At 35.1% G+C, this 10892-nt stretch overlaps 1 pseudogene; it reads right to left on the bottom strand.

The window, feature by feature from the left end:
- Positions 1-10260, bottom strand: part of LOC103588405 — a 32447-nt pseudogene extending 22187 nt beyond the window's left edge.
- Between the last annotated feature and the right edge of the window lie 632 nt (positions 10261-10892).

The following is a 10892-nucleotide window of genomic DNA, read 5'->3' as shown; positions in this document are numbered from 1 at the left end:
TCACGAATTGTAAGAATGAATATGCCAATAATAAATAAGAATAAGAAAAAGATAATAAAATTCTTTTCATGAGCTTTTTGAAGATCCCTGATAGTGTATAATAGGTATTTTAAACTTTTTGTCATTTTAATAGGTAAACATTTTAATAGGTAAGCAATCTCATTGAGTTACATTTTCCATTTCTCATATTATAAATGATGTTGAACATCTTTTCATGTGTTTAAAAGCCAATTTTAATTTCATTTCTTGTGAACTTTTTCTTTATGTCCTTTGCTCATTTTCTACTAGGTTATTAGTATTTTTCTTATTGCTTTGTAGAAACTCTTTATATACTAAGAAAATTAGCCTCTTGTTTTTCATATGTTCTGTGTTTAAATTTGGATTTCTCTCATGTGCTATTGGCTAGGAGGTTGTGGTGCTAGAGTGACTTTTAAAAATTTGGGCTTTGCATACAAAAAAATCTATAACAAACCTTATATTTTGGTATCCATGTACCCTGCTCAGTTCAATGCCAGATAAGGTTCAGATGTGCTTACCATGGTCTAAAATTCACACTCAGTACCATGTCACATCATGATAAAATCCTATTAAATAAACAGCTTACTCTTTATGGTATGATACTGCAGTATGAACGCAGTTGATAAGTTTAACTTATTCATTTCCTAATTAACTAGAATTAATTTAGTGCCTGCTGTATTGTGTATAGCTATCAATGTATAAACTAAGATATTTTCATTGCTTTTTGTAAGTTCTGGGTGTTTTTTGATATAACTTTAATATTTATGATTAAAAATTGAAGCAGTTGTTTTATATTGTTAATGATTGAAACTTGAAAAAAAATTTACTTTATTCCTCTTTTTAATTTCTGGATTAGTTTTGTTGAACAGTATCCCAAAATTGCAAGGAGAGCTATTTAAAAACGATTACTATTTTCAACTATTTTATGTGAACTAGAGTCATTTCAATGCTGTGAAACAAATGGGAATACAGCAAGTTGGATGCTAATTTGATATAAGAATCTACAGGACTTTACAGCAGAAGGAATGTACCTCAATCTATGCAATTAAAAAAACATTTAGGAGGTTGGGAGAGATTCTAGGATGTAATGCAGACTGTGACAAAAGAATCAAACTTATTACAAATGTATGAAACAACCTTATTGAAAAGGATGAAGAGATAAGATGCTGACCTAAGATCTAGAAATGAGTGAAGTCTGTAAGACTAAATGCAAAAGAAATTGTACATAAGCATATATTCTATTAATGAAGTTGTTTCCCACAGGAGTATGGGATAACAATTCTGAAAATGCTATTCATGTATATCGGAATTGCATAATTATGTAAATGAATGGCAGATGATGGGAGTCAGGTTCCTTACTCTTGGAATGGGAGGTTATGGACTATCAAGGGAAGAAGGCTGGAATGATCCATGTAGTAATGAATTAGAGTTGGAGACATTAGCGTGAACTCATGTTTAGCCTCATATAGATACAGATGGTCACATAGAAATATTTATAGATATATGCATATGTGTGTGTGTGTGTGTGTGTGTTAGTAAACACATGTATTTCCTTGTTCTGTCAGCTGAGAAAACCTTGAAGCAATAAAAGTCCCAGTGTCCAGATCGTGGTTTCTAATTCCTTTCTTCAATGAAAGGAACCAGGACTCCTTGGAGAAATGGAAGGTTATAGGACAGGGACAGGAAATATGCGAGGTAAACCTAGAGCATCTGACAGTGCCTAAAAGTAAGAAACTGCTCAAAAATACACACAACAATGGAGACATATCAAAGGGACATAGGGACCAACTGAAAGAACTTTCAGTGACCAAAACTGGACTAATTTGAGCAATAGAATAAAAAAGTAATTTTGGATTATAACCCAATGTATAAAGTAAATATTGATGAGTCTATGGTAATATGAAAAATTATCAAATAAATAAACAAATGAGGGAGAATAGACAAATCTGTTCTGAAAAATTCCAAATAATTTATGTAAATACTTCTCCCTCAAGAAGGTGAGCATAACTCCCTACTTTTTTAGTATGGATTGTGCTAGTGACTTTCTTTCAAAAAGTACAATATGGAAAGGGAGAAAAAAGAGTAACTTTACTGTGGAAAAACCTGCCAAACACTACCTCATCCTGCTGATCAAAATTAATGTCAATAGTAAGCCATGTTGATAGTATGTACCCTTGATATGATGTGATGAGAATAGCTCTTTACTTCTGTGGTCTTCCTCCCTAAAATCCATAACCACAATCTAGTCATGAGAAAAAAACATCAGATAATTCTATTTTAGGGAGATCCTACAAAATACCTGGGCAGTATCCTCAAAACTCTCGTTATTAAAAACAAGAGAAGTCTCAGAAAATATTACAGCCAAGAAAAGTCCTAAAGAGACATAATGACTGAATGTAATATGGTATACTGGATGGGATCCTGAAACAAAAAGGACATTAGGTAAAAACTAAGGAAATCTGAATAAAGTATGGATATTAGTTGATGATAATGTATCAATATTAGTTTACTAATTGTGACAAAGGTGCCATACTATTATAAAATGTTATATAATAATAGAAAAAAACTAGGTTTAGAATATATGGGAATGCTCTGTACTATCTTTGCAAGATTTCTCTAAATCTGAATCTACTCTAAAATAAAAATAATTATTGAAAAAGGTAAAAAATAAAAACCATAATTATAATATTCTTTCCATCACAAGGAATTATCTGTGTGTGTGCTGCTTGACCATATGCATTAAATATATATTTAAGTAAATATGTATTTACTTTAGTAATTTATGAAACTTTTACATAGGTAGCAAAATTATTTATATATTTTAAGATAAACATTCCTGGATTTAAACCTTATGTATATTCCAAATTTTGGGATAAAATCTCAAATAATTATCATATCTATAGGATTTGTTGACAAACTATTTGCCTTTCCTCAGAAAGGTTTCTTTTTCTCACTTGTTCTGACCAACCATTCCATTCCTATGTAACTATAGTAATCCAGTATGCTATTTTACTTTATATTGTTTACAGATAGAAGCAAGACTGGATTAAAATAACTCTATGTTATTTAAAAAATATTTACTGGTGAAAAGTGAAAAGACTATCTAAAGTAGAAATGAAAGAACTTATTTATTTTGTCACGAAGTATTGTTGCTCACAAATAGAAAAGCTAAAAGCCCCTGTAATGTTAGGGCAATTCTTACTCTTATAACTGAAGATGGTTAGCTACATGTTTTATGTGCCTGAAAGTGTTCACGTGATAATTTCTAAGCATATTTCTTATAAATAATGCCATCCTCCCTTAAAGCCAGCTAGATTAACACATGAGATTAACGTTTAAATAAATGCAATATGCTTGAACACATTTTCTTTTTTTTCAGCTTTGATTTCTTTGTGGGTTAGATTTCTTTTAGCTTAGTTTAATGTTCTAAGGGATATATTAGCAGATCTTAAATATTCTTAATATGTAGCCCTGTAGAAGCTAATTAAACATTTGTGAACATTAAATTGTATGTATATTATACTAGGTAAGTGTACAAATGCTTTTAGAATTAGCATCATGGTAGAATCAATGATTAGAACAAATAAACAGAAATAAAAACAAAATCAGAAAACCAAATAATTTTTTCATGACTTGATTTTAATTAATTAATTATTTATTTATTTATATTGTACCATAGTTGATTGTACATATTGTAGGGTACAGAGTAGAATAACATTACCTATGTGCAATATGTGATGCTCAAATCAGGATAATTAGTATATTCAACATTATACAATGTAATCGTTTTTCATGGCCCTTTACCAATTCTTCCCTTACTCCCTCTCCCCTCCCTCCTTCCCACACTACTAACCTCAATTCTATTTTCTCCTTTGAAAGTTCAACATATTATTGTGATTGTTGTATCTTTCTTTCTTTTTCTTTTTAAAATTTATTTGTTTACTTTTTAGCTCCCACTCATGGGTGAGGATATATGGTATTTCTCTTTCTATGCCTGGGTTATTTTACTTAACATGATTTTCTCTAAGTTTATACATGTTGCTGTGAATGGCACTGTTTCATTATTTTTTTCTGGCAGAGTAGTATTCCATTGTGTAAATATACCACATTTTCCTTATCCAGTCATTCAATGATGGACATTTAGGTTGGTTGCAGCTCTTGGCTATTGTAAATAGAGCTGCAGTAAACATGGTGGTGCAGGTATCCCTTTGACATGGTAATTTTCATTTCTCTGAGTATGTACCCAGCAGTGGAATTACTGGATCATATGGCAGTTCTACCTATAGTTGTTTGAGGAAACTCCATACTATTTTGCATAATGGCTGTATCTATTTACAATCTCACCAACAATGTAGGAGGGTTCCCCTTTCTCCACATCTGTTACATTCTCTTTGTCACCTCTCTCCCTCTGGGTGACAGAGACACAAAAAGGATTACTCAAAACCCATTTCTTCTGAGCAGTGAGAAGCCCCGAAGGGGTTAATTTTCCATGGACCCTCAAGAGAGAGGCTTTCCTCCTTTGGAAAATTAACACTGGACTGGGGTCTTCTCCCAGTATTTATTCTCCAGGACAGAAAGTTACACAAAAGGAACTAGGTGGAGTTATGGCTAAGTATAGTTTAACAATAGAAGCTGGCAACATCCGTGAAATAACAAAGTGACATTTCGTAATGCAGTTTGCAAAAGGTTAAGTCAATCCATCAACAGAAGCTTGTTCTTAGCAAATACCGTCTTTTCCTACAGCAATCTCCTTAGTACTTTTACATAACAATAAATTAACTTTAGGTTAACCTGCTCCAAATGCATCTGTCCTTGAGCCAACAACTTTGCTGTGTTATAATTCTTTATCTACATCAGAGACTTTAAGCCTGGGGAAGTTTCCTGTCTTTTGCAAGCTTAACATTTCCATATGTAATTTTAAAAAGTTAGGTTATACCTGAAACTACAGGCCTTTGGAAGCTAGGCCCTGTGAAATACATTTGCTTTATAAATGTTAGTATTCTCCACATCTAATTTTCTGAAGGAAGAATGCCTCTCTCTTGAGGGTTCATGGAAAATTAACCCCTTTAGGGCTTCTCACTGCTCAGAAGAAATGGGTTTTGAGTAATCCTTTTTGTGTCTCTGTCACCCAGGGAGAGAGAGGTGACAAAGAGAGTGTAACACACATCCTTGCCAGAATTTGTTATTCTCTGTCTGTTTTGTAATAGCCAATCTAACTGGGGTGAGGTGATATCTCAATGTGATTTTGATTTCCATTTCCCTGATACTTAGTGATGTTGAGCATTTTTGATTTCCATTTCCCTGATACTTAGTGATGTTGGCCATTTGTATACCATCCTTTGAGAAGTGCCTATTTAGCTCCTTTGCCCATTTTTTTCATTGGATTACTTGTTTTTTTTTTACTGTTAAGTTGTTTGAGTTTGTTGTATATTGTAGAAATTAATCCTTTATGGGATATATAGTTTGCAAATATTTTATCCCACTTTGTAGGTTATCTTTTTGCTCTGTTGATTGTTCTTTTGCTGTGCAGAAGCTTTTTAGTTTGATATGATCCCATTTGTTTATTTTTCCTTTTTTCCTTATGCTTTGGGGATCATGTTCCTAAAGTCTTTGCCCAGTCTTACTTCTTGTAATGTTTCCCCTATGATTTCTTTTAGGAGTTTTATAGTTTTGGGTCTTATATTTAAGTCTTTCTTCCATTTTGAGTTGATTTTGGTATATAGTGAGAGGTACAAGTGTAGTTCATTCTTCTACATATGGATGTCCAGTTTTTCCAGCACCATTATTAAAGATAAATGTATGTTCTTGGTGCCTGTGTCAAAGATCAGTTGGCTATAAGTCTGTGGATTGATTTCTGGGTTCTCTACTCTGTTCCATTGGTCTGTGTGTCAGTTTTTATGCCAGTACTATGCTGTGTAATTTGAAGTATAATTTGAAGTCAGGTAGTGTTATGTTTCTGGGTTTTTGGTTTTTTTTTCTCAAGGTTGCTTTGGCTATTTGGAGTCTTTCTTTGTTTCATATTAACATGTGGATTGTTTTTTCTATTTTGGTGAAGAATGTCATTGGTATTTTGATGGGGATTGAATTGAATCTATAGATCACTTTGTGTAGAGTGGATATTTCCACAATGTTAATTCTTCCAATCCAAGAGCATAGAATGTCTTTCCATCTTTTTGTGTCCTCTTTAAATTCTTACAGCAGTGATTTGTAGTTTGCATTGTAGTGATCTTTCACTTTTTTGGTTAAATTGATTCCTAGGTATTTTATTTTTTTGGTAACTGTTGTAAATGGGCTTGGTTTCTTGATCTCTTTTTCTGCTAGTTTGTTGTTGGAATAGAAAAATACTACCGATTTTTGTATATTGATATTGTATCCTACAATGTTACTGAAATCGCTTATCAGTTATAAGAGTTTTTGGTAGAGTCTTTAGGTTTTTCTTTTTTTTTTTCCTTTTTTCCTTTTTGTCTTTTTTGCTGACCGGCAACGGGATCGCAACCCTTGGTGTTGCGCCCGCACCGCGCTCAGCCAGTGAGCGGGAACCAGTCTCCACATGGGATCCGAACCCTCGGCGGGAGCGCCACCATGCTCCCAAGCGGCGCACTCTCCAGTGCGCCACCGGGCCGGCCCAGAGTCTTTAGGTTTTTCTATGTAGAAGATCATGTCATTTGTATACAGGGATCATTTGATTTTGTTCTTTCCAATTTGGATGCTCCTCATTTTTTTCTATTGCCGATTGCTCTGGCAAGTACTTCCAATACTATGTAAAATAGGAGTAGTGAAAGTGGGTCTCCTTGTCTTGTTCCTGTTATTAAGGGAAAAGCTTTCATATTTTCCCCATTCAGTATGATATTGGTGGTGGGTTTGTTGTATGGCTTTTATCATGTTGAGATATTTTCCTCCAATACCTAATTTGCTGGGAGTCTTTATCATGAAGTGATGGTGAATTTTGTCAAATGTTTTTGCTGTGCCTATTGAGATGATCACATAGTTTTTGTCCTTAATTTTGTTGATGTGGTGTATCATATTTATTGACCTGTGCATGTCGAACCATCCTTGCATCCCTGGGATGAATTCCACTTGATTGTGATCTATAATTTTTTTGTGTGTTGTTGTAGTCTATTTGCTAATATTTTATTGAGGATTTCTGCATCTATGTTCATCAAAGATATTGGCCTTGTTTCTTTCCTTGTTTTTTTGTTTGTATCTTTGTCTGGTTTTGGTATCAGGGTCATGCTGGCCTTCTAGAATGAGTTTGGGAGAATGACCTCTGTTTCAATTTTTTGGAATAATTTGAAGATAATTGATATTAATTCCTCTTTAATGGTTTGGTAGAATTAATCAGTAAAGCCATCTGATCCTGTGCTTTTCTTTGTTGGGAGATTGCTGATTATTTTAATTTCATTGCTTGTTGTTGGTCTGTTCATGTTTTCTATTTCTTCTTGGTTCAGTCTTGGTAGTTTGTGTGTGTCCAGAAATTTATCCATTTCCCCCTGGTTTTCAAATTTGTTGGCATATAGTTGTTTATAATAGTCTCTAATGATTCTTTGTATTTCTCTGGTATCAGTTGTAATGTCTACTTTTTCATTTCTAATTTTTATTTGGGTCTTCTCTCTTCTTTTTTTAGTTACCCTAGCTAAGTGTTTGCCTATTTTGTTTGTCTTCTCAATAAAAACAATTTTTTGTTTCATTGATCTTTTCTATCTTTTTTTTTTTTTTTTGGTTTCTATTTCACTTAGTTCTGCTCTGAACTTAATTATTTCTTTCCATCTACTAATTTTGGTATTAGATTGTTGTTATTTTTCTAGTTCTTTGAGGTATAGTGTTAGGTTGTTTGTTTGAAATCTTTCTGTTCTTTTGAAGTAAGCATTTATTGCTATAAACTTCCTTCTTAGTACTGCTTATGCAGTATCACACAGGTTTTTGGTATGATGTGTCTTTATTTTTGTTATTTTTGAGAGATTTTTTGACTTCTGTTTAATAATTGCTTCTTAAACCCATAAGCCATTCAGGAGCATATTGTTTGATTTCCATGTGTTTGTATAATTTTTAGCATTTTTGCTTGTTATTGATTTCTAGTTTTAGTCTATTGTGGTCTGAAAGATACCTGAAATGACTTCAATTTTCTAAAATTTGTTGAGACTTGATTTGTGATTCAACATGTAGTCTATTCTGGAGAATGTTCCATGTGCTGATGTGAAGAATGTATATTCCGTAGTTGTTGGATGAAATGTTTTGTAGATCTCTGCCAAGTCCAATTGGTCTCAAGTGTGATTTAAATACTATGTTTCTCTGTTGATTTGTTGCCTAGATGATCTGTCTATTGTTGAGAGAGGAGTGTTCAGGTGCCCAACTATTATCATATTTGGGTCTATCTCTTTCTTTGGGTCTAATAGAGTTTACTTTATATATCTGGGAGCTCCAATGTTGAGTGCATATATATTTATGATTATTATGTCTTCTTGCTGGATAGATACCTTTATCATTATATTATGGGCTTCTTTGTCTCTTTTTATAGTTTTTGGTTTAAAGCCTATTTTATCTGATAAAAGAATAGCTACTCATGCTCATTTTTGATTTCCATTTGCATGATATATGTTTTTCTATCCCTCAATTCTTAGTCCATCTGTGCTTTTTCAAGTGAGATGAGTCTCTTGTAGACGGCATATAGTCAAGTCTAGCCTTTTAATCCAATCAGCCAGTCTGTATCTTTTGAGTGGGGAATTTAATCCACTTACATTTAGGGTTGTTACTGAAAGGTATTGCCTTACTTCTGGCATTTTATCAACTTTCATTTGGATGTTTTAAATATCTTTTGTTTCTTTTTTTCCCTTTTATTGTTTGCCTTTGGTGTTTGTTGGTTTTGAAGTTAGTAAGATACAGTTAAAAGCTCTTTTTCATTTACATTTTGGTTCTATCAGTGGGTTTTGTTCTTTCTTGTGTATTTTTGGTAATGATTATCACTTTTTGGATTCCAGATGCAGGACTTCCTTGAGAATTTCTTGTAGAACTGGTTGTGTTGTGGTGAACTCTTATAGTTTTCATCTGTCTGGGAAATAGACTATTTCTCCTTCATTTCTGAATGATATCCTTGCTGGGTATAGTTTTCTTGGCTGGCAGTTTTTTTCTTTTGGTATTTTGAATATATCATCATCCCATTCTCTTCTGGCCTGTAGAGTTTCTGTTGAGAAGTCTGCTGTTGGTCTGATGGGGACTCCTTTATAGGTGACTTGTTGCTTTTCTCTTGCTGTTTTTAGGATTCTCTCTGTCTTTAAGTTTTGCCAGTTTGACTATAATGTGCCTCAGAGAGCATCTTTTTGGATTGAACCTGTTTGGGGATCTTTGAGCCTCCTGAATCTTAAGGTCCATGTCTCTCCTTATACTTGGGAAGTTTTCCACTATTATTTCATTGAATATATTTTCAATGCCTTTTCCTTTCTCCTCACCTTCAGGAATACCCATAATTCAGATGTTTGTGCCCTTACAGTTGTCTACTTCCTCTCTTAGATTTTCTTCATTTTTTTAAACATTATTTTTTATTTTTCATTTGTCTGCTTGAGTTATTTTGAAGAGATTGTTTTCAAGATCAGAAACTATTTCTTCTGTTGCTTAAGCTCTCAGTTGTGTTTTTTATTTAGTTGAATGACTCCTTCAGTTCCATGAGTCTGCCACATTCTTTTTTAAAGTATTAATCTCTTTGTAAATTTCCTCCTTTATATCTTGGATAGTTTTGTTCAGCTCATTGTGCTGTCTAACTGTGTCTTCTTCTATCTCATTGAGTTTTCTTAGGATTTTTTCTTGTAATTATCTTTCAGTCATTTCAAGGGTTTCCCACTCTATGTGATCTGGTTCTTGAGAGTTATTGTAGTCCTTTGGTGGACTCATATTTTCTTGGGTTTTTTTGCTTGTTTGTTCATTTTGTTTTTGTATCCTATTATCTCTACACTGAAATCTGGTCATCTGGTAGAACAATTGCTTCTTCTATTACTCTCCTTCCCTGGATTCCGCTGCTGATGCTCCTTGTGTCAATGCAGTCAAGTGGTTGGGGGTCTGCCTGCACAGCAGCAGTGGCTGCTGTGGCTGCTGTTGTGGTAGCAAGCTGCCATTGTGGTGGCAGTTGTCGTGAAGGTGGCTTTGGCAGGTTGCCTACATGGCAGCAGTGGCTCCACCTCTGGTGGGCTCCTTGTGCAACAAAGGTGTCTGCCTGGTGGTGCTGGTGGTGGTGGTGGTGACTGCAGCATTCATGGTTGCAGCAGCTGCCCATGTGGCTGTGGTGTCCACAGTGGTGGCCCATGCAGCTATGGTATCTGTAGTGGCAGCAGGGTTACCTTGTGGCAGCAGGAATGGCATTGGTGGCTGCAATTGCCTCCTTTGCATCTGCAGTGTCCACAGTGGCAGTGGGTTTACTTCATGGGGGTGGTAGGGGCACCAACATCTGCAACTGCCTCCCTCCCATCTGTGGTGTCCACAGCAGCAGTCATATTAACTCGTGGGGTTGGCAGGCGCACCAGCAGCTGCAACTGCTTACCTTGCATCTGTGGTCTCCTTGGCAGCGTTCTTGGAGGCAGAGGGGTTATCTCCTGGGGATAGCAATGGTGCTGATGGCTGTAACTGCCTTCCTTATGTCTGCTGTGTCCTTGGTGGCAGTGGAGTTACCTTGTGGCAGCAACAGTGGTGCTGGTGGCTGCTGCTGTGTCCCTAACATCTGTATTATCACAGTGGCAATGGTGGTTGTAGTTGCAGCTGCCTCCTCAGTGTCTGTGCAGTCCCCAGCTGCAGTGACAAGCAACCCACAGGACTGCTGCTCTTCAGTGGGTGATGGTTTTGGGCCTGGACAGTGGCTCCAGTGACTGTAGCAGTGGGGGCGGTGGGATCAT

The sequence above is a fragment of the Galeopterus variegatus genome, unplaced genomic scaffold (assembly GCF_000696425.1).
Source record: "Galeopterus variegatus unplaced genomic scaffold, G_variegatus-3.0.2 Scaffold568, whole genome shotgun sequence".
NCBI lineage: Eukaryota > Metazoa > Chordata > Mammalia > Dermoptera > Cynocephalidae > Galeopterus > Galeopterus variegatus.
This window is presented reverse-complemented; position numbering and strand designations above follow the sequence as displayed.